Here is a 25,211-nt window from a genome sequence, read left to right as displayed (position 1 = left end):
AAAAACCAGCAACGAGTGCTGCAGGGGGACTAACTATCAGCCAATCAGCGCCACAGGCAGGACTCAGGGCCTGTGCCCACATAGCATTTCTTTCTTAACGCCAGTGTCCATTTTTAATTGTTCCCAATGATGACAGAGCACATGCAGCCACCTTGAGAAAAGGCACTGTGCAGCTGCTGCGAGTGCTTCTCGTTGAAAGTCTTTTAACTTGTCACTGGCACTCCTTAGCTGCTGTATATCCTGAGCTGTGTGATATCTCCGACAGAAACAATGACAAAAAGGGCAGAAATTTGTTGGAGCAGTTCGGCCGGACACTGAATGTTTGCTGGTGAGTGTTGTGCTTTTATCACTGTATGCTCTGTTAGTGTGTTGTTAACTGTGTTGTCAACCCTCTGTTAAAGTAGCATTATGTTAGCTACCTAGCTAACGTTAATGTCAAGATATTGTTGTCATACAAACTCAACTACATGTGGAGCATCATTGAAAAAAAGAGCTGGAAGTACTTTTTTATGAAGCACTAGGATGAACCACTCCCCAGCACCCTGCCATCGCTTCTCCGCCAAAGAATAAGTCGATGTGGACACGGGCCCTTACACCGTTGTGTGTTAGTACCAATGAGGAGTAATAAAAACAAAGGTAACCAGTGTAATAGATACCGCAATCGAGGCTGTTCTAAAAGGACATGTCTTCTTGATATTACCCTGCATCAAAGTTTGTTTTACTTCGCTTTGCTTCACTCTTAACTCTCTCCCCATTGACGAGATTTTCTGGCAATCCGTGTTGTCACTGTTATAAGATAGAGGGCGCTGTTACACATCTTGTGAAATAGAATTGCACTGCCATGCCAAAAAAGAGAGGAAGAAGATCCGCTCAAAATCAGAAAATGATATAGCAGCTTGTAAACTGCACGAAAATGCTGGGGCCGACGGAAAAGTCTACGGTTGCATGGTCTCAGACTGCGACTGTTTTGAATCTCATTTGGACTCAGACAAACAAATTTGGTGGGATGAAACAGGATCGTCATGACAGAGACAATAATACACGGACAAGACAACCACAGAGGAGAGGGAGACAACAGTATTGACACTGAATGTGACAACGTGTTCTGTTACACTTCAAAGAGAATATTATTTTCATTATTATTATCATTATTTTTTCATTTATACAATTCAAACTGACGTTAGGAAATGAGAAAAAACAAAAAACTGAAAATGTGAAATTTATTTTATACTTGAAAATGACTGTCCTTGACAAAAATGTATTTTTCTCAGCTTTTTGTCCGAAATGTTGGGGGTTTTTAATGAAAATGCACAAATTCAAGAGTAAAGAGGGACTGGAATAAGATAGAATAAAAATGTTTTGTGTGTTTAAAAACAGAAAGTCTCTTCTTTAGTTTCATGTACATACTGTTCACATATTCATAGAGCAAATTATTCTGTGGGTCTAGAAAGATTAGTGAGTATGATTAAAAAAAATGCTGGCGGTGGCTGGCAACTTAAAAATAATACTCTGGCAGGTAAAGTGTTGAAAGCCCAGAAAATACAGTATGTTGACATGGTTACACATCAGTATGGACTTAAAATGACGTTAGATTAAGCCCAATATGTTTTTCTAGTAATTGGTTAAGAAAAATCCAAACCCCCTCACCCTGAAATCAGTTCAGTGTGGACAAAACATCAGACTGGAGATGGAAGCAGAGTGTTAACAGGTTGACACTTCTCTCTGATATGAGGCAAAATGTGAGCGTGACTGGTTGTCTGTCTCCATGTGTCAGCCCTGCTGTGATTACATGGCGACCTGTTCATGGTGTACCCCGCCTCTCACCCAGTGTCTAATCAGGTCCAGCCCCCCACGACCGTGTAAAGGATAAGCTTTGACACCGGAGCCCCTTTCAACACTCATCACTGTAAACTGTATTCCAGTCAACTGACCATCACTCCATACCAGGCAACACATCCACTGATATTAGATCACTTATCAAACTGTCACTGGCGAAACCCTTCCATATCACCGCTCACTAATCAATATCTTCGACAGTAACCACACTTTACTATCTCTTAAATTTATTAGCATAGTTATTCCTAAAGTCTCCACCTCATTGATGCCAAAGATGCTAAAATTCCTCACCTTCATCCCGTTATTATCCATTAAAGTGTCTGATCACTGCACCGCTTTTTAAACTTGCTTCTCCTGAACACTGTTCGTACTGTTGTTGTGTATAATGTGTATATTGTGATGTTTCTAATTTTGTCTAACGTCGATTTACTGCACCAGCTGCATCTATGTTTTTTAACGTCTTGTATCCTGTTGCTGCCTCTTCACCAGCTCGTCGGTGACTACGTCCACATGCACAAAATAATCTTTTTTTTTGCCCTTATTCCGAAAAAAGGCAACATTACAACTAAGTCAGGAAAAATCATATTCCTACTCAATGGGTCCTCTCAAACCATATTAAGATATGGAGCCCCTTTCTGGACCTTTTGATTCGCAACAGGAGCCCTCAATAAAGAATGATGTGTTACCAATAAATGTTGCCTGACAGCAGAGAGCCCCTCTTCCCGCTCTTTCTACATGTGTTTGAGTAATCAGTACAATTATATGGTGAAGTTCTGGTAGCTTCCCTTCTTTACCTGAATGTGTCTTGTAACTTGTAATCGTATGGATGGGTGGGCAGGACGGTACGGATGGAATCAAGGATTTGATTTCAGGTTGTCAGTATATATGATGAACAGTGTTTCTTTATAGTCCGGGGAGGAATGGTTGGATTGATGTCAGATATACATGTTTTGTATCTTTGTTCTGGGATAAATACATTGAAAATCAGTAAAACATATTAACACATATATACACAAAAGAAAAGAATATTCGTTGAATACTCTTGTTCACATGCAGCCGTGAATGCTCCAATCAATATGCCCTAACATGTTGTTTATCACGACAAGATGTAGAAAACCACCTTCTTCAAAAGGTCGACACTATGATATTTGTGCATATCCAAATTAGGGGTGGGCGATAAATGGCCCTAAATGCCCTAACGATATTCTTGATGATATGACAAATTAGTAAAAATTAATATTTTATTACTAATCTAGGTAATAGACAAAATAAAATGATATAGTTTTACAGTTTGCCTTCAAATATTAAGTAAAAACTAAACAAAAATGATCTCTCATTTCTTTAGTTTGTAAACAACAACAGTAACTCAGAGTGAGATTCAGATCCTGTACAACAAAATAAAATCTACCACAAATTACACATTAAAACGGCTCCCAAATACAAAAAATGTACGCTGGGATCTATAAATATAAATCAACAGGTGATTTCCTTCTCTTTAAGAAAAATCCTAAATGATTGAGTAGGTTTTTTTTCCACCTGGACCTTTACGCTCTGCCATTTCTCCTCTAATCATCACACTGTAACCTGTCAAACTATCGCACAGTTGCATACGTTGTTGTTTTGTCGAGTCACGAGCGCCACGAAGGTTTATGACAAAGTCATGATGACACAGACTCCCTTCTGCGCTTGGCGAAAGAGGAGAGGGAGAGATATTGTGCTGCTGTCAGAGGAGCCGCTGACTGAGTTCCCTCTGAGCGGTAAGTCACTAAAAGAGTCTGAGAAGTCCAGGGCTGTTCATGAAACATTCAGGACGCCACAGTTGATTCCACACTACTGAAGCTGCTCCTCTTTTTAGAACCACTGCAGAGTCAGTAGTAATTTCACTTTCAGCCATGCTTGTTGTTGCCGTGGGTAACAGTATGATGTCAATATGTCAACAAGTTAAAATATCGCAAGTATCACAATATGAATTTTTCTCATCATATTAAAAATGACACTGGTATTATTGGCTGTGTCTCAATTCAGGCACTGCAGCCTTTAAGGGACGCGGCCTTCACGGTCTACGTCAGCCACGTCCTTTGAAGAACGCATTAGCCAAACCGAACACTCTCCAAAATGGGACGGTCTGATTTCCTTGTTGCATCACCAGCTGTTCTCACCCTGACCCGTTGGTGTTGTTGTTACCTAGCAACCAGCTGCAAAAGAAGGAGTAAGCTGATAAGTTACTTAGCCCTAAATCATGAACCCAGAGACTGTCATTACATATATATTTTTTTATTTAATACCTGAGGAGATGATTCACCACCGGAGACATCGCCGTTTGACATATTTCAGGCTGATGCACTGTTTTTTAAGTTAACTTATTAAATTAAAATTGTTAAAGCTAGTTAACTTCACTTAATATATAATCGTCACGGATGCACAATGCATCTTGGGATAGGCTGGGCCATGAAGGTTCATCCGTTGCATCCCCCAAATTCTGGGAAAGAAGGCTGCATTTCTCGGCCACATCTGAAGGAGCCTTCGAAATGGGACGGCCTTGGTCGCACCGATGTGACACAATTGGTCTTCAAATGCAGCCTTCAAAGTCTGCAGCCACTGAATTGAGACACAGCTGTGAACAAGATGATATAACACAACCCTAATCCAAAACCTGTTGACATGCAAGTCTTTCATAATGTTTTAAAGTGGCTGTTCTCCTTCTGACCAGAAATGTGGGCTTTTCTTTTGGACATGCATCTCCACCATAGCCTTGCAAGCTGTTGGCTTGTTGGTTTGTTTACAATGTATCCATGACAACACACAGAGCTGACATAAACAGGCAGGAGGCTGTGTGTCACGAACTGCTGTAATAACCCTAATGGAGACACATATGGTGAACACTCTGTATATGTGTCCAAAGAATGCGCCTAAAATATGTTTAATACAGACAAATCCACCATGTCTTAATCGGAAAATGCCTCACTCTGAAAAAAGGCATAATTCAGAATATCGATATAAATATAAATATAAATATAAATAAATAAAGGTTAAAGAACTGTGTAATGTGTCAAATGAAACTACACTGTTGTAATATTGCATTCTCTCCCGCATCTACCTGCAAATTCAAAAAATATTATTTCATATCGTGTACTGTTACAGTAAAGGTAAAAGTGAGATCTCCATTGGCTCTGCATGACACATTCTCCATTTGTCCGTTCTGTATTTTGTAACCTTTTACGAGAACAAAATGAAACAGTCACCTTGACGTCTACCTTTGTTTCTTCAGTGCAAAACAGCATTTTATTCTGACATTTCAGGTCCCCTTTAATTTCCATGTGGTCGTAATAAAACGAATCTCACTCCAAAGTTCAGAGTATCTTGCCTTATTTTTTTTAAATTCAAATGTTATTTTTCACGGGGTTTCGGATTAAACACTTTTGCCAAGAGACAGTGTCGATTAATTGGACTTCGCTTCTGTACGTTCAGAGAATGAATTTCATTATTTGAATGGGAGGACACTCCTTGTTTCTCTTCCCTCTATGGATTGATGGAAATGAGATGAAGCTGACCCTGGACGCTGCCACACTGTAGCACTAACAATTCTCTGACCTCATTTTTCAACAAAAAAGAAAACGTCTTAGTGCTACCCACTGTGCTTTTTTCAAACACGAGACGCGAGGAGCAGCGACTGGAAATCACATCATTACGGATGATTATTACTGAAATATTTGACATTACCACATCTCATCTCTCCAAAGCTCAGAGTATATAATTATCTAATTGGAGAATGTGCTTAATTTTGCTTTAATACAGCCTCGCACGTCTAGTCACTGCAGCAATGCTCGAAAATGAACTTGTGTAACCTGAGAGAGGAATCAGCTGATAAAAATAAAGGCCTGTCAGTTGTTTCACTTTGCTTTGTAATACAGCCTTGGCATCTTGAGGTTTTTTTCTCCACTTTGTTTGTGCGTGAGTTTGTGTGTGTGTGTGTTTTATCTTTCAACCTCCTGTCATTCATTTAATCCTCAGGACACTGCAAGCTCACGCTCGCGCATACACACTATATTTTCGGTTATACAGGCTGCATAAACAACGTCAATTTGTGTGTGAATGATGCACAGAAATATTTCAAGACTGTCTCTATTTTATCGTCTCCCTCCCTTACACACACACACACACCTACACACCTACACATCCATTCAGAAAACAGCTACAAATGGTTTACTACCCTCATGAGTGTTGAGACATAAATATCAGTGGGGTCATATCCTTTCATGTGGAAAGGCCAGCGTCTGGGGATCTTGCATCAGGAATTCACGCGACAGAGTGCTGGGTATTATTTCAATAAGCCTAACTGGCCTATACTTACTTGACTTGAATGAATAAAAATGGTTTTATAAGGAGACTACATAGTTTGTATGCCCACTGCCAATGCTTGTATAATATAAGTGCTTACTTTAAGGCTGGCCAAGGAGTAAGAATATTTCATCCCCCCGCCTCATCACCTGACATCTAATACAGCTGGGAGCAGAGGACTGCAGCGCTGCTCCCTGGCCGGCCCCCCTCTGGTCCCAGGTTGACTCTAACCACATAATTTACTGAATTTAATATACATATAAATTGTTTTCTTTAGTTGCTCTTCTTCCCGAATCCTCCGTCAAGATTACAACGCACGACCTGGGGGATTATCTTATTATGTTTGTTTTAAAAGGAATAATTTGTCACTGCTCAACCTCTTACAGGCATCCAGAAACTCTGAGGGCTTTGTGTTTGGGGGGGAAAATAGCTTCAATATCACAGCGCTATCAATGCAGCGCAATCATCTAAGAATAAACATGCATTCCCGCTGTGCATTTACATAATGTACTGTACATTCATGAATGAAATGCTTGGCTGATTGTTGTGGGGTTTTTTATGCAAGCATTGAGATTGAAATCAGGAACAAATTGGATGAAAGATTCTCAGCAGATGGGACGAGACGGTCGAAATAACTCTGAGAATGTTCAAAATTTAGTGAAATCATGTTAAAGCACGGAGCAAATGCTCAGTTTTTCTTTTAACAATAATGTTAAATGGATTATTTTCTCATTCCATTTTGAGCCAGTTGTCGCAACGCCACTGTGTTGCTCCACTCTGCTTGCACCAGCGCTTCCATTAATTCCCTCATTGATTGGCCAGACACTGGGATCACCTAGCCAGATCTAAATCAGTCACTAATTAAAAGAGCAAGATGAAAAGCAGCCGACATTGCAGCCCTTCAGGACCCGTAAGGTGAAACATTCTGTAACAACTACAAACTAGGAAGCTGCTCGAGACTCTCGGCAGAAGAAGGAGCACCTAGCTCTGCATAGTAATGATTCACAATCTTATTCTGAGGATAAACAGATTAAACTGGTGTGGGAAACCTTCGCTGATAACTATCGCGCCTTTGTACAAGGTCACACACAAGCAGACGTTAAACGTATGGAGGAATGTGCGCGGATCACATCTACACACGCACACCCAAACATTTAAGAATGGGAGGGAAACAGCAAGGAAGTCTCCTTCAGCAGCAGATGCCACATGTTGCTGAAGTCGAGCCGGATTGTGTCTGCTTAAAACCTAACGCTGCAATGTCACAATGTTGTGCACAGGTTTCAGCTGCGTTCACAGCACATCTGGCTCTGCCCCCGCTCATAAGCAAAGGTGTTAGAAACACTTCTGTCAGTCTATCCTATAAACGTTGGTGGATCAGTTTGGCTCAGGAAATGCACTCCCATGCAGGCAGAAGCCCGACAGAGGGAGAGGAATCTGAGGATTGAGACCAGTGAAGCTTTTTTTTTTTTTTTTTTTTTTTTCCTCAGCGCAGCCTCAGATGATTCTCAAGAGTAGAAGGTGATGAGAGGTTAGTGAAGGGAATGTCAGAACCCCACTGTGTTGTCTTCACACAAAGACAGAAGCCCATTAATCCTGTGCTGTTTGTTTCACAGCAACAAATATAAAATATCTCTCAAGTCTTGACACATGAAGCAACAGTATCTCATCATCAGAGAGGTGTTCAGTAGTCTGAGATGGCCACAGCTCTTTATGGCTCTTTCACATCGTATTGTGCTGCGCGTAATTACGAGCAGCCGGGAGGGAAAACTGTTCATATCATGAGATATCAGAAATTTCTGACAGCTAGGATTTTCTACTTGAAGAAAAGAACTACTCAAGTGTGTAAAAAAAAAAAAAAAAAAGCTAAAATGGCTAAAAAGCCACCATCTGACAGTTTGGTTAAGTACGCCATTTTAATTGGACGGACAGGGCAGTATATCGATATTATACTGATATCATGATATGAGACTGGATGTCGTCTTTCAGTTTGGATATCGTAATTAGGTTGGGTTCTTTCAAGGGTACCAGCTGGTTTACAAGCCGAGGATAGCTTAGTTCAGTTTATTTGCACATACATGTATAGAAAATACAGGAAAAAGAAATTAAAAGGACGAGGTTAGAAGCCAAAAATACCACATGACGATACCTCCCCAATCAAATAACAACAATCATACATGAAAAGAAAAAGATAACAAGGAAGATTGCATGGTTGAATAAGAGCTCTAGACTAAGATGTTGTCCAAGATTGCTAAAGATGAACAATTTACAACAACAACAAAAAAGTTGTGTGAATGAAGTGTTAACATTTTTTTGCAAATTAGAGTCCCTCTCAGATGTTTTTTGAATAACTATAATGTAGGTGATGATTGTAGAGATAGAGGAGGGTTGTTCCAGAAAGATGGTCCTCTGTATTTCAATGGATATTGATCAAAAGAAGTCCAACAATTTGGAGGATAAAGGTCCTTAGAGTGTCTTGAGGAATATGAGTGAATGTCTGAGGAAGACTTTAAAAAGTTCTGAAAACACTCAGCAAGTCATGAGTGAGATGTACATATTTATACATGAATACACAAGTCTGGTTTATGTTCACAATAAAAATGGATAAAAGTTTATATTTTCCAAAAAGAGAAGCAGATGATTTGTATTTTTTTTAGCAAAGCTAGTTACTCTCAAAAATGTCTTTTGAATTAAAAGAAAACTGTCTTTGAGATATGTGGGACATGTGGCAGCCCAAGTAGTATTACAATACAAAATACGAGGGTAAATTAAGCTCTACTTAAGGTACCAATTGACTTCATTTCCAAGTTATTCCCAAGTATTTCCAGGTTAGTTTTTCGTCTACTATGACCCCTGGAAATTGAATGTGAGGAACCTGAGTTATTTCAATGTTTGGAAAATTTTGGCTTTATCTTTGTTATATTTTTTATTTTCTTGTTTCAAAATATCATGAAGAGAGAGTTTGTTCATCTGAAACTATTCAGAAATAGATGACAGCTCTTCATTTACTTCTCAAATGCTAAAAGTTACTACCGGGTTGCAATTTATCTAAATCCACTGGTGCCAAATTTCAGTATCTGAGCACTCATCTGGGTGAGAACATGCCATGAAGCACCCTAAAGCCTTGAGAACAGCCATGGAGCTCTGAAAACAGAAACAGAGGACTGTGGAGCCGCTGGCCACGAAGCTCCACAGCCACTTACTGTAGTCGGCTACTCCGTCGGCTTCCTAGCGAGCCAAAATTATCTTTACAGCGCAGATTTGCGACAATAGTTTCGGTGTTAGGTCTATGTTCTTTTCTGTATTATTTTAGTAGTGGCCTTGTATCACGACAAGCAGACGCTCACACACAAACACACACACAAGCAAAAAGGCAGACAGATTTAAATGATTAGCTCCATGTGTGATTAGAAAAGAGCAGCATTGCTTTATAGTATACAGTACGATGTCACCCCTGCAGCTTCTTCAGAAATTGCATTTTTGTCAATAAAGAGAAAGAAACTACTGTAAAAGGTACCATTGGTTACTGGTACTGAATTACAGGCACCAGTTCAAATGTGAACTGCGCCCAACTCTAATTAAAATATTTTAAGTGTCGTCTTTTTCTGGTTTACAAGGCTGCTATGAATTTTTATGGATGCAGTTATGATCGTAGAGAGAAAAGAAATACATTTCAAAATCATGAAATCATTTTCAAAACCATATTTTGTGTCAAATGATTGATTTCTTTAGTAAACAACGGTGCCATGAGCAGGATAACATACAGCGAGCGGGTCATTACTGCAGACACAGTGGTGCAAGACGGTGACGCTTGCCCTCAGTAATCCCTTACATAAAATCCTATGTTAACACTAATACAATCAACTCAACTTAAGAATAAGCTTTTTTTGTTCACCTCTGGTTTACTTGGTAATGAACCGCTTAATGTACGTAGTACAGTAAATACGGCTAATTAAGCTTCATTTTATTTATATGGTGTGACTAACTACATTGGAATAACATGCCAAAGCTCCTGAGTTGCAATGACGACAGGTTTTCCTGATTTAATCACTCAGCCAAAAATGATGAGTCGACATTATCATGTGTCTGAAATCACACAGAAGCATGACACATGCATACATACTGACTCAGAAAACATCTAACCGCCTTCACAGGACGACACTACCTTTGGACAACTGTGTGATGGGAACTGTAATCAGCCGTCGTAATATTTGGGGATGGATGTCACTGAGCATCCAGTGCCAACAATTGATCTCCTCGCTGCTTCCCATCACTGCTCGGTGCAAAAATGTGTGAATGAGTGTCTCTTATTTCCCGAAGCTGCAGCCTTTGATAGAGAATATGCCTCAGTTAACACTGAGCAGATCACATAACAATCAACTTGATGAGCCTGATCAGCACCAGACCAAGGTTTGGGTCATTTATTGGCTCGTTCAAAAAAAAAATTAGATTGAAATTACTCTTACATAATTGAAAAGAGAGCATTCACTCCTAATCACCTTTCACGAGATAAACTAAAGAAGGCTTCAACGCGAGGAAAAAAAAAGTCTAATTTGAATAATGAAACATCACAACCTGATTTGAGAACAAATGAATCCCGACCCCGAGTCAGACTACCTGCATCCAAAGCATATTGTACATTTCGTTCTTCTCTGTGTCAAAAAATTATAAGAAAGAGGAGAGGATCTGCGAGACTGTCTCCAATCAAAAGGCCAGTTTTAGAAGCTATTTACATGCAGAAATGAAGCACATTAAAACAAACCCAGGAACATCAAACTATCTTCATCAGAGGCTTTCTTCCATCTCCGCGCTGACGTTCCCTCTTCCTCCCCTTGTCTTCCCCTCCTTGCTGTACTGTAGATAACACGCTGTGCAAATTCCATTCAGGTGCAAACGCACATATTTGCATTTGTAACAGCTGTATAGTCGGCACCTGGTTATGAAGGAATTCCACATTCAAACTTGAAAGAAAATGGAGCAAAGCTATTTTTATATGAAGTGATAAGGCAACGAAACAGGTTCAACTTTGCACCTGGTACCTGCACCTCGTAAATCCGGCACAGTCACTCCGGCACAAAGCCTGCTATAAATGCCAGCGCCTGGGTTCTTTGAGAAGAGAATGACAAAGGGTTTTAACAAAGCTGGCCCTCATGCAGCGCAGGGAAGTCTCACAGATCAGGAGGCATGACACAGCAGCCCAGGGTGACATGCGACATGGGCCGCAGACATGGGACACAGGCTAGTTTTTATAAATGCTCCCATTTCCTCTTTTTAATAACCACTTATGCTGTCATTTCCTGCCCCATCCATCATCATGAAGGACCACACCACACTGCTGCAAAACGCTGCGCGCCGCAAAACATTTCTGCACATCGCTCCACCCGCTTTCATTATTTTTCTTCATCCTCCTTTTCCTTCGCTGTGTGTGTGTCTATGTGGTGTGCACTCAAATGTATATATACAGTGCCGTCTCTGTAAGTGTGTGGATCCCATGGGCAAGGTCCCAAGGTCCTCTCTCATCCAAAACTGCTACTCGTGTGTGTGTTTGCGTGCAATACGCTATTCATTGTGTGTGTATTTTTGGGTATGCTCTCAGTGAGTGTGTGTCTGACTGCATACCCATGGGTATCTGCCTGAATGTACTTTGTGAGAGTGTGTGTGTGACTGTGTATTGCATGCAGCCATGTGAAGCTGTGTGCCTGCTAGCTGCCTCCAGACTTGTATTCCCAAAACAAGCCGCGGGGCTTTGGCTCAGGTTTGTGTGTTTGTGTGTGTGTGTGTGTGTGTGTGTGTGCACCTGTTTGATAGCAACTGTGTTCAAGCAGTGCACGCTAAATTCTCCCTCACTGTTGTGTGCGTCCGTACCTGTCTGTGTGATTTTGTTTATGAACGTGTCTCCCCGCCAGCCTGTCCATATGTCTGTCTGTTTCCGTCTCCACCTGTTTGTTAAATGACTTCCTGTCATTTTTTTCTACAGTATGCGTCTGACTGTCTTTGCTCATCCCGGCCCAGAGTTGGGCTGTAACTGGGCCGGGGGCGGCACCTCAGGGTTGCTAAACCACAGCAGCTGCCACCTCGCTGAAAAGAAACCCTCAGATGTGGAGTTCAGATGATGCTAAAGTTGTCTCTAAGTTTCTGCAGCATAATAACTGTTTTCATATTGATTATTGCCATACTGTACCATACTTCACTCTGAAAAACTGCATTTTAATCACACCCACTTGTACCTCTCCCAGCAGTTGCTTACTGCTATAATTCAGTGTCTGAATGCAGCTCTTCTTCTTCCTCTCTTAGAGACTCCGGAAACTTGTGGTGAACCGAGCTTCACAAATGATGCCCAGTTTCTCTTCATGGAACAAGATCATTTTTGTTTTTCCTGCAGCTTGTCACAATGAAATACATCATAATGTCACTATTACATCCAATTAGTGGTCGGTACTTTGAGTTGTCACTGATAGCTTGGCAGCTGTGACAGAACCTATCAGCAGAGATTTGCTGTACCTTCACTAATGTTACCATGAAAGTTTTTTGCCCATAGCAGCTACTGTTAAATCAGAATATATTAAAGCCTTTAAATATGGCCACTGCTAAGCACAACATTGCTTTAAAATAATTTCAACAATGTGGGTAGTATGTGCACACCAACAACAGTAACTTCCCTCCTTCTTAGCAGCACTTAGATCTCCCTGCTCATCTCTCAAGCTCAGCTCAGACCAAAGATTCCCAACGAGACGAGCTGAAACATGCATCTACTTGCAATGCGCCGTTCTGCAATGTTCTGAAAACCTAGATGAGACGGTGTATCATCTCTATGCAACAACTCTCTGTTCCTCTGTTCTGATTTCCAGCTCTTCAAGCTGATTTTGTGGTTGAATGTAATTTGTAGCTTCTTACAATATGAATGAGGATAGTGATAGTGAGATACTGGCTACAGCTGCATTTGTACTAGTGATGAAACGGCAAAAAACATAACGAGCATCAGATGGACTGTATTCATCATAAATACGCCACAATAATATAAATAACCAGGGCATAAGCTCATACAGTAAGCAGCAGCAGCTACCTACAGCCCAACACCAGTATACAGTGAGGGCGGAAACAGAGGGCTCGGCGGGGACGGAGCACCTGTCCCAGTAAATGAACATGCCATCTGCAGTCATTTTGATTTGATCAGCGGACTTCATTACAAGCTGATTGGCTGTAGAAAGAGGCGATGTGCCTTACGTTCTAAAACCAGCCACTGGCGGAGTTGCAGGTGACACCATCAGTCAGCTTGAGTCGAGCTCAGGCTGGCCAGTTCACACCACTGCAACTTTTCTCTGCAATGTTCTAAAATGGTTTGTAGATGACATACGATTTTCTCTTGCTCTAGGGGCGTTCTTCAAACTAAAGGTTGTACCTCTGCATTTTCGTACGCCACAAGGAGTACAGAAGTGGATCGAGAGAGACCTACATCCCTCTCTCTGTCATTCTCAAACTCAAACCAAACTCCAATCAAGCTGTAAACCTAAGTAGTGCTAAACAAATACACGGTAAGATTCTGTTACTGCGTGGCCAATTTCTCACCTAAAATGTTTTCAGAAACATCTTTTTGCTTACTGTTAAACTAGGGCTGCATGGTGGTGCAGTGGTTAGCATTGTTGCCTCACAGCAAGAGGGTTCCTGGTTCAAATCCAGGGTGGGGGAGCCCTTCTGTGCGGAGTTTGCATGTTCTCCCCGTGTCAGCGTGGGTTTTCTCCAGGTACTCCAGCTTCCTCCCACAGTCCAAAGACATGCAGGTTAACTGGTGACTCTAAATTGTCCGTAGGTGTGAATGTGAGTGTGAATGGTTGTCTGTCTCTACATGTCAGCCCTGTGATAGTCTGGTGACCTGTCCAGGGTGCACCCCGCCTCTCGCCCAGTGTCAGCTGGGATAGGTATCCATTTCCTCCATGACCCCCAACAGAAACTGTTTAACTGTTATTCGAAATTGTTTGCAACCAGCCGGCTGAGATATTGTCTCCTGTGTCAAAACGGCCAAGCTGCATAAAGTCACCCACCAGGGGGAATGTTTACTCATCTGGTGCGGTGCAGTGCATTCTGGTTGCTGTAGGTTTTCTACCTCGAGTAAAAGCAAATGCCACAGCCCCTTTTCTCTCTTCTCTCTGATCATGAGGCCCCAATTTTATTCTAAAAGTACTTGTATCTCTCTACTACACACAGAGCCTGGTTTTATAAAACAGGCCATCCTTCCAGCAGTGAAATACTTCCTTGAATACATGCAGTAATAAAAGAGTCTTCACGAGTCTTCTCTGTTCACGCCTGCCTATCTACCACTATATGTATGGTCCCAACTGACATATTTTTTTATTATTGATTAGTCTGCAAGTAATTCATCTATTAGTCATCGAAATGTCAAAAAAGACATGCAATCACAACTTCCTACAATCCAAGGTGATGCATTCAAATGTCTTGTTTTGTCCGATCAACAGTCCAAAGCTGGAAGATATTCAGTTAAGTGATATAAAGCGGAAAACAGCAGATGGATCCAGAAAATATTTGGCATTTTTTCTCTGCTTTTACACAAAAGATTTCTGAAACATTTGATTGAATATCAAATATTTTTCTGTTGATCAAGCAATCAATTAATCAACTTATAGACCCCAGGTGTCTTCAAAGGGCAAGGGCAAAGGTTTAGTTTCAATTTGGGGGTGTTTGGGGGCCCATCGCCAGAAAATCTTGAGCATCAAGCACTTAATTTCCTGCATTCTGGTGAATGTTTATGGACTAATTTGTGGCTTTTCTGCATCAATTAATGGTGTACATGTCTTTAAGTTTGTCAACATGAAAATCCTCTGCAACTGTCTTGTTTTTATTAGACAAATGCACATGTTCTAAATATTGGGGTATCCCCTGCGTTGCCCAACGAAACCTACAACTACGTCAAATTCACTTGACACACATCAGCAGCCGAACGTTACTGTCACTCAAGCAACCTTAACTGTTCAGAATTTCTAAACTTTTACAGTCTTCAGTCTTTATAAGAGAGAGAATAAACTGTCCACTGTCTGACATTTATTTCAACCTGTATGTTCAGCCACAGATGTGTGATAAAAGTTCGGTTCTAACTGTTGCATCGAATGTATAAAAGCCTGCATCACTAAAGAAGACAACTATAGTGGGCAATTTAGACTTAAGTGCAATTCAGTGCTTAATTTTAGAGAAGAGTGAATCTGATAAATTGTGTCCCCTGCTGCTTTCAATGGGAGGCATTCTTTCTTGAAATTATAGAGATTTATTTAACAAGCATCAGTCAGAGATGTTATTTGGGAAAATAAATATTTCTAGTTGATGAGTTTGATTTTTAGTGTGAATAACCCCTCCAAGAATTTTATGTAACACAATACTACATTTAAATAACTGATCAAAACCACCCACGCCACATGACACCCACACTGCCACCACATGTAGAAAAATCCTTGCCTCGCCATCGCTCCAGGGCCAAAGCGAATATGCTCATCAACACAACCCGGAGTAGAGTCCAGACAGGAACACCGGGAGAGGGGAGTACTGTAATCGCTCCAAAACACCAGCCTCTGATCTCGTTAAACACTAATTGATGTTCTATGTTAACGAGCTTTACCTTAATTAGTGGTATTAAAAAGAACACTGGGTGCAACGTGTGGAGAGGGTGGGAGAGGGGTTTTGGGTGGGCGGCAGGATTGAGGAAACTATCCACTAATGTTGCATCAAACACATGATGAAAGGGGAGGCGGGAGAAGGAGAGAGGAAAAGGAAACTGTGCAGAGGAAGTCACAGGTTGCAAGGGGTGAGAGAAGAGACGGAAAGGATTGAGGCAAGAAGAAACAGGGGGATTGGCAGAAGAAAAGAGAGACAAGCGAGGGGGGGATTGAGCTAAGCTTGAAGGTTTTCTGTGCAAAAGTCAATGAATCAATGAGGTGAAATTGATGAAGAGCAGGGGGTTGGAGAAAACAAGCACACAAATGTTGACTCTCTCCGTCTCATCTCTTTCTCCTGCGCCTCCCAACCATGTCCCCCCTCTGATATTCAATTCCAACCAACCCTTTCTTACTCTCCTCTTCGTTCTGCTCCTTTTTCCAATCTCTCACCCCGGCTCTCCCCTTATGCCTTCTCTCCACCTCCTCCTCCTCCTCCTCACACCTTCTCTCCCTCCACACCTTCTGTCTCTCTCATCACCTCTCCTCTTCCCTCCCCTCCCCTCCTGTCTACCCCTACTCACAGCTGGTACAGTACAGATCTCTCAGGGCAACTGTACGACAGATCGGCAGAAAAAAAAGAAAAGAAGGGGGGCTGACACTGAAGGCAATACTTTACGGGCAGCAGTGCATGCACCACGCTGCAGTACGCATGTGTGTACATTTCACAGGGCTTGCTCACGAAGGGGAAGATGATCAACTGAACGGAGCATGTCACCTGTGGGTGAAAGAGCTGATTGAAATGGATATCAGCTGAGAGAGAGAGAGGAGAGAGCTGAGACCACTGAAACACCCCGCAGAAACAGGGGAGAACAACACATTAATTCCAATTTCCATCTGGATAAATGCATTCAGTGGCCTCACGGTGCAGGCCAATAAATTTGATCTTGCACTCCCAATCACTGCAGCAAATCTGTGCGAGAAGCAACACTGTGCTGCTCCATTTTACAGGTCAATGGTATGGTCTTCTCCCTTGGTGGTCTCAGTAGTCCAAGGCCTTTAAATTTTATTTTATTTTGGAGTGCTGCTGCTGCTGCTGATGATGGTGGTGGTGGTGCTGCTGCTGGTGGTGTGTATTTGCGCCTGTTATTCACTTCTCTCCATATTCAAGTAGTGCAAGGCAAAAACAAAAGTTATTTGGGCGCCCACAGGGGCTGCAAATTTAAAAAATCTACCTACAAAGTGAAATCTCTCACACACTCCTTCTTCACCCAGCTGGAAGACGAGAGAAAAAAAACACCCGCCTGTTCCAGCTGTCTGAGAGTGTTTGAGGCAAGTCAGCCCGTTGGGGAAGATTCCTCGGTGGCAACAGAGGGATAAAACTGTGTGTGCTGCCATACGCCCAAATATTCAGCGTATCGGGATATAAATAGATCAAGAGGGGAAAAACTGATCGGCAGTCTTGCGGTGGCTCTATAAGACGAGCAAAAAGGCAGACACTCACGCACTAACATTGACCAGGCAGCCTGAGAAAATGAGCATCAACAGATATGATCACCTCAATTAATACATCCGCAGCAGAGTGAGGGGGAAACTGCAGCCAGCGCCGGTGTTTAAAGACTTAAACGGAACCCAAACTCTGTCTTTATTAATAATGCATAGAAGATTCCTGGCAGACAAAATCATAGCCTAAAGGTTTCTGGTCTATATGATTAATTGAACTGCCGGTAATCTGTGAGTGCATGTCGGAATATGTATGCCGGCTGCTGCTGAGAGGAACCTATGCGTTAAAGAGGCTTGTGAGTTTTCCAGGCGCAGCAATGACAGAGGGGTCAAAGCCCCGGTGCGCCGGCCGCGTCCACCTCTCCATCCCCCGGCCATCCATCTCTCCATCACGGACCGTACAGATGCCGACACCCGAGCCCCTTATTCCTGTCTCAATGACGCGTAGCACCCTCTCACTGCCCGAGCCGCAATTAATCTAAGCAGTACAGAGTCTGTGTGCGTCTCTGTGTGTGTGTGTGTGTGTGTGTGTGCGTGTGTGCGGAGAACAGGGGGAAAATGCCTCCGCACTGCAAATATCATTGAAAATAAATGTACTTACTGTTTTTCACCAGCCTGTCCCCCCTCTTTTCCTGCGTCCCTCCATCCTTTTTCACATCCTTCCTTTTTGAGGTATCCGTTTTGCGGGTGTCCCCCCCCTCTTCTCCAGCCGCCGCCGCCGCCGCCACCACAACACGCACACAGACACACGCGCAGGGGGGGAGAATATATATATATATATATATCTAAATATATATATGTTCTACATGTATTCAATTTCTCCGATCTCTCTCTTTACCTCTCTCCCTCCCTCTCTCCTCTCCTCTCTCTCACACACACACTCTCCCTCTCCCTCTTTCCCTGTTCTTTTGTTAAAATTCAGTATATGCGCCCCGTCACCTAGCAACCGTCAACCTCCCTCTCTCGCTCCCTCTCCCTCTCTCCCGTTTCCTCCCCCCCTCCCTGCCTCTCTCCATCACTGGCGACACGTGTTGAATGCTAAACTTAGCGGTCCGGAATAAAATTAATAAAGGGATGGACGCTCTATATCTCCCCCCTTTCTCTCTGCCTTTCCCCTCTCTCCCTCTTTCACTCTCGCGCGTATCATACTGCAATATAAATATTTACTAGAACCACTCAGCCCTCTCATTGCCCCCCCTCCACCACCACCCCCAACCCCCTCCTCCCTTGCGTCCCTCCGCATTTCCCCTCCCTTCTCCTCCATCCATCCATCCATCCATCTCTGGCTCCCTCCCTCGCCGTCCTGCCTTTTTTCCTCCTCCTGCCTCCTATCGCCTCTTTCTGCTTCTCCAAGCAAAACGGAGGCGCCACACCAGCGTCTGTGGATCCACATGTGAGTGTCACCCTGCCCGGTGCGTCTTTGCATGGAGAGCTGATGCGGCGTGCGTGTGTGTGCGCGCGCGCGCGTGTGCGAATGGGAAACTACATGTCAGCATGTCAGTGACCATGTGTGTGCAGCTTTGCAGAGAGCATCAGCCTCAGTTAGTGAACTCCTCGCGTGCTGGCTTCAGCGCTGAAATATTTATAACGGAGTAACTTTTCATAACCATTTGTTGAAGTATGAGATGCTACAGGAGGCTGTGCTGGATTATGTTCTGTTTACTATTCTCTTTCATCCAAAGGAAGGTGAATCTCTCTCAGCTGTGAAGTACAATAAATTTGGGGATGTGTTGTTATCTTCGCCTCAGTCATCCTCCCTCTTCCTCTGTGTCAGCACTAATCAATGGAGCAATAGTTAGCCTCATCACCAGCAGACTGTGCACCAGCAGACTCAGTAAATGCTCTGGTTATTGGGGTTTAACCTTTTCATCAGACCTCGGGTTGTTGTTGTTGTTATTTCGGGAACACACACACACACACACACACACACACACACACACACACACACAGATAAAAACACATATACAGTATATACAAACACACAGACAGAGATGGACCGAGTGCTTAAATGGAACAAGTGCTGCAGGGACAGGGCGAGCAAAGGTCTCACTGTATTGATAGAAATGTGTCTTTTGGCCCCCGGAGGTTTGGTAAATGATGGACGCACACCTCAGTTCAATCTAATTGAACAATCATCAATATGAGGCTGACTCCAAGCAATACACAGAGCTGCAGTATTTGGGTATATAGGTTCATGTGTGTGTGTGTGTGTGTGTGTGTGTGTGTGTGTGTGTGTGTGTGTGTGCGCGCGCGCGCGCGCAGTGGGATCAATGCCTAAAGCCAGATGTCCCCTTTACCAGGCTTTGAAAGATTTGTCCTGTGGAACCTGCATCAGTCTCCACAACACTCATTCATTGCTAGGCTTTGCCTCTAGATAGGTCACTATAGTGTGTGTGTGGCATAGATTTCGTTTCTACGTTGGGCGTGAACATATGAAACAGGGGGTCTTCCTCCAGAAAATTTCGAAACACATCATTTCATTCATTCATCATTTTTTATTTAGTAAATTTGTGCATTTTCTGCATCAGTTTTTGATGTTAATGTATCTGATTTTGTCAAAATAAAAGAAAACGTACATTTTAAATATCAAGGGATCCATGTCTCCTGTCGTCATCATTCCTAAAGTATCAATTTACCAAAAATGTAAAATAAAACAAAACGTATTTCCAGCTGATGCATTCTTTTGGGTGTTTTTCCCCTGGATTTGAGATACAGTGTCTCTGTCTCCACACTACAACAGAGCTGACTGGAATTTTCGCTTCTGCTTCTCACAGGATTGAAAAATTAGTCTTTAAAAAATTCAACATCTCTTTCCAAAAACAGTGTCCTCATTACTCCGGATAATCCACAGAACAAGCTGTCAACAGTTGTCATAGTTTTCATACGTAGCTCCAGTAAAAACTCTTGACAGCGAGGCAGAAATCTCAGAGATGAGGATCTCTAAACCTGAGCAAACAAACCACATCTGTCTGTAGCGCTAAATATCAGCACAGGTGAGATAAGCACTGATTAGTTGGATTAAGTTGGTGAACTTGCCCTTAAATCCAAGTGTGGGCAGGGGTGCACCATCAGGAGAGGCAAACCAGACAAAATAATTTGGGAAAAGGAGCCCCAGTGGCCACTTATATTGGCACATTTTGCAATGACAACTATAAAGTCTCTTTAACCTCCCATAAAGGCACTATACAGTGCACTGCTGCTGCCCCAAAACCCCCTAAGTAGCTCCCCTTCTAGCTACCGTATGACCTCAATGGTCATCAATGGGCTTCTCTGCCTGGGGCCGGCAGAGTCTAGGATCACCACTGCCTGTGGGATCCTACAGGTGAAAGTGAGCAAAGTCACACACGCTGAAAGATGAAGTTCTTGGTGTTCGATCACATCAGGAGAAATCTATCAGGCAACAATAGTGATCATGTTTAAAAGGCATTCTAATACAAAGTAGTAGTCACAAAGCACCACAGAGAACGCAGCTACAGATTCTGAAAGTCAGCAGAGTCATAAGTCATGTCAGTCTCAAGTCATGGTTTCTACTTAGACGTAAATTGTAAAGCAGTAAAGCTGTCAGGTTTCGGCTCCCAGCAGTCTTACAGTATGGATCCATACATCGACATGTTTACCAGAAGATCCCTGCTCTCCAGACGTTCTAAGAGAGCCTAAAAGATTCAGATTCAGATTCAGAAAACTTTATTGTCTGTCGTAACAGAAAATCTTCTTCGACGTGGCTCCACATACAAGACAAGACAATACACTGATTAGAAACAATCACACAACACAGATTCTGAAAGCACACACAGTGTAAGTACGTCATACTAAGATCTAAAGATATTACTAATGACGAATTTTCCTGATGTTTAAGCAGAGGTTTGAACTTTAGACCAGTGGTTCCCAACTGGTCCAGCCACAGGATCCAGATTTCTCCTTGGTCGATAGCTCAAGGTCCACACAGTTTAATACATTCAGTGTCATACTTGTGATTGTGTTTGTCGTCAAACTAGTTTGCTGTCTCTGTTACGTAACTGTTCGTTAGTCACTCACTCCACAGCAAGAAACAGCACATGAAAATAAATGCACTGTGCCAGCAATACACTGCACTTCAAAATAAAGTGTGTTTTTTACAAACTTGAATTGTTTGCGAGTCACCTGCAGTCCATTTCGAAAGGACTTGCGATCCACTTTTGGACCGCAACCCACTAGTCTTGCAGTCTGCAAAACTGACCAAAAACACTGTAGTATACGATACGTGCCAGGCTGGTAGTTGGCTGCGTGACTTTGTAATGGAACAACACGCATCTGTGCACATGCGCTTCCTTCTACAGAGTGGTGACGCATAAACAAACAAAATGGCAACTGCATGAACATTTCTCTGGACGGACAACGAGGTGGAGTTGCTACAGTAAATCTGCACTTTGCTGAAGAAGCGTTGATAAATTCACTAGGGTGAGCAGCACAAACAGAGCTTGGGAGTCCGCCATTGTCGTAATGCCCATGTGCTAAAAGTCTCCGTTTTCAGATGAACAGCATATTGTGAGTTTACATGACATTGGAGACGATGCTGTTTCAAAAAAACTGCACTCTGGAACCAGCTTTCAAAACGTTGCATTTGTTGTGTAAGCGATCAGCCAAAACGCAACCAAAGTTTACCCTTTTCGTTTGAAATCGTTGTCGTATAAACAGGACCTCAGACAACTCAGAAAACAATCAAAATTGTGCACAATTTAATCTATAAAGTTAAGGATTGTTTTAAATAATGCATATAAGAGCCATTTAAAATCGTTAATCACATTTTTCAATCACCAAATCGTATTTTAAATGCCGCTGAAATGTGTGGCAATATGAAGATTATCCTAAAAACATCACGTCCACTCACAAAATAAAATCAAAATACTGCCAAACCGATCTGGTTCTCCAACATGTCATCTTTGTGTCCCTCTCCAACTCTTGTCCTGGGCGGCACGGCGAACATTTGATTTGAATTGATTATTGTGAAGAATTAAAAGGCATGACTAAAAAGAGTATCGTGACACAAAAATCCAAAAGGACAGCACTTAATTAAAAGCATTACTAAAACCACTTATTTACAAAGTGCTCCTCCATGGTAACAACAAACCATACATAGAAATATACTAATTATAAATAATTATAAACCAATTTTAAACCTACTTGTCCCCCTTTAAACTCCATGCCTATGGTCAGAATTTCCTAAATCAAAGGTGAACTGTCAACTCTAACCACAAGTACTTCTTCATGTTTGTTTTAAAAATAGCCTGTTGGATGGAACAGTCTGTTCCATTAGGAGATCCAAGTACAGAAAAATAAGCATCTTGCTATTTTACCATCAACATGAAAAACACTTCATGACATAATATTTGCTTTTGTGTTGGCCTCCAACCATTTCATTTTGATATTGTTACATTTACTAGTACTTCTGGAGCCGACTAGTGAGGTTGGCAATGTTTAATCAACAAGCTGACTAATTGCACACGTCCCTGAAGAGATCCTCTATAAGAAATGCATCCAGGAGCCAGATCCATAAAACTTTGTGTACTTTACAACTAAAACTGTGAGTTCACAAAGCAGAAATATGCCGTGTGTACGCCTAATTCTTCTTTAAAAATCTCCACTATTCTGGAACTGGGCACATGAGGGTGTAAAAGCCCTGACACATTCGTTTGCATATTGATCATTGCGCCCCTCCACCACTCATTATATCTGTCAATAAGAAATACGGCAAAGAAAGTGCGACTTCACTGACTGCCTCACATCAACCAGGTTCTCCATTGATGCTGTAGCTGCTGTTATTACACATGGCTGTGGATATCTGTAGCATCCGTACCACTGATTCATCACATTTCTGCAAACCATCATCGTGGTGAAATGTCAATTATCATTATTATTGAGCGTCAGAAGGATAATTAATGATTCATTCATCGAGCTCATGTTAGAACTGACCTCACAAAGTGCTTCACAACAATAAACTTAAATTACCACTAACAGGAAGATGGATGTAAATAAAAAATGAGTAATTTAAATGCTATAAATGCACCTTTGACATTTTACAGAATGCTGTGTAGCCTGTGAAAATAATGACACAATCAGGGAAATTGGCAAACAAACAAAGTTATCTGTCTCTAAGCATGTATTTAATCTCCTCATCATCATCTCACAGCTATCTCAGCTACAGCTGTGCATGAGGTGCACACATTTCAACATTCTCCCTTTATAAGCACCAGTTCATGTGTGGGAAAAGGCGTACACATGGTTTGTGTGCGTACACAGCCTTCATGCATCTGGCCCCTGGTATCTAGACTCACACACGCACCCTTGGGTCATAACATGTCGGCTTCACGTTGCACTTACAGCTGCACAGGGCAGAAACCAGGGATTGCTTTCATTATTAATTTACTGACTATGTTCTCAGTTCACAGATTAATTGTGGAAACAGTGGAAGGTGTCCATCACTGTTCACTGAATCTCATGAAGACATCTCATTAGTTCTGTCTGACCCACAGTTTAAAACCTAAAAGATATTCCGTTTACAGTACAATGATGTAAGACGGAGAAAGGTTTTGAAGAGCGAGAACAAGAGAATGTTGGGATTTTTATTTTTTTTTTTGCTTGAAAACTGACTCAAAAGAATCCATTATTAAAACAGTTGCACAAACACACACACATGCACACACCAGTTTCTACCCTGCATGTTTTGTAATGGCACAATGCTCCACTCACAAACAACAAACAATTAAGAACATAAACTGCTGCTACATGTACACTGATCTACGGTCAGTTTGGGGACTCGGCACATATGGCAATAAAGGTTAGGATGTAGGGTGATTAGGGAGATCTGCGTGTCCAGTAATTAGCTCCAGATGGTATAGGAAGACTGGTGGCTGCTGTGTCTGGGTCATACGATTTGTGATAAGGGATCCATATCTGGTTTAGTGGTGCGTTCACTGTCACTGCTGAGGTATTAATAGGCCAGATACACATCAGCTATTCATATTTTCTGCTACGAGGAAAAGGTGAACCAGCCGCTGTGCTCTTCATATTCCTCTTGTTATCTGCATTTGCCACATGCATTCATCTTCATTTGCATTCATCAATCAATTCATCATCACAGCTTGCCCGCGTGCTGCTCTCTCTCTTCCTTCCTGTCTCTATGGCGGCCTCTGTGTTTCGCCCGGGGCCTATGGAGATATTGGAGTGGTAACATTAGGGTTTATGAGGCATGTGATGGTATGCGTCATCACTGTATTTACTCCACAGTGTGTGTCGGTATGCTTCTGTAGCGCACAAAGACCTACAACGTCAGAACATTTACATGATAGCTACAGTGCGAGAGCCTGTTTTCCTGTTGTGGTTATTAAAGGCTGGACGTGTTATCCAGGCACATTGCTTCGCTGCTGTCTGTTTGTTTTCCAACTTCCACCTTCTGTCTGTGAGAGCATGTGTGTGTTTGTGCGTGGGAGAGTGAGTGAGACAGACAGTTTGATTTTTGTTGTTTGGTCTAATCTGATGTGACTGGGCTCCACTATCTCTATTTACGCATCTGTTTAGCTCTGAGCTAACAGTCAAACAATAAGGTTTCCTCTGTCTCTCTCTAATACACACATATACACAATTACACATATACTGTGTACACAGATACACAGAAACATTTTACGCTGTTGAAATATTTTTCTAAATAGCAAATGTAAATCTAGATTTGTCAATGAATATTTGTTTTTATAAATGCAGAATTACCCGGCAAACAGCCGGTCGCAGAGGAAGTATTCGGATCCTTTACTTAAAGGAATACTTCACCAACAAATCGACCATTTGTTAATCAGTTAGTAACGCGTGTTACCTTGAATTGGTGAAGAAAACTTTTTCTCACATGCCTCC

General features: G+C 42.1%; 1 protein-coding gene across 1 annotated transcript in view; it reads right to left on the bottom strand.

The window, feature by feature from the left end:
* The window catches only part of LOC125893702 (glutamate receptor ionotropic, NMDA 2D), a 69,246-nt gene extending 50,780 nt beyond the window's left edge, over nucleotides 1-18,466 (bottom strand). The window contains exon 1 of the mRNA XM_049584558.1: nucleotides 17,932-18,466. The gene's annotated coding sequence lies outside the window, so the exon portion shown is untranslated. The remainder of the gene's footprint in view (nucleotides 1-17,931) is intronic.
* Nucleotides 18,467-25,211: the final 6,745 nt, after the last annotated feature.

The sequence above is a fragment of the Epinephelus fuscoguttatus genome, linkage group LG8 (genome assembly GCF_011397635.1).
Source record: "Epinephelus fuscoguttatus linkage group LG8, E.fuscoguttatus.final_Chr_v1".
Classification (NCBI taxonomy): domain Eukaryota; kingdom Metazoa; phylum Chordata; class Actinopteri; order Perciformes; family Serranidae; genus Epinephelus; species Epinephelus fuscoguttatus.
This window is presented reverse-complemented; position numbering and strand designations above follow the sequence as displayed.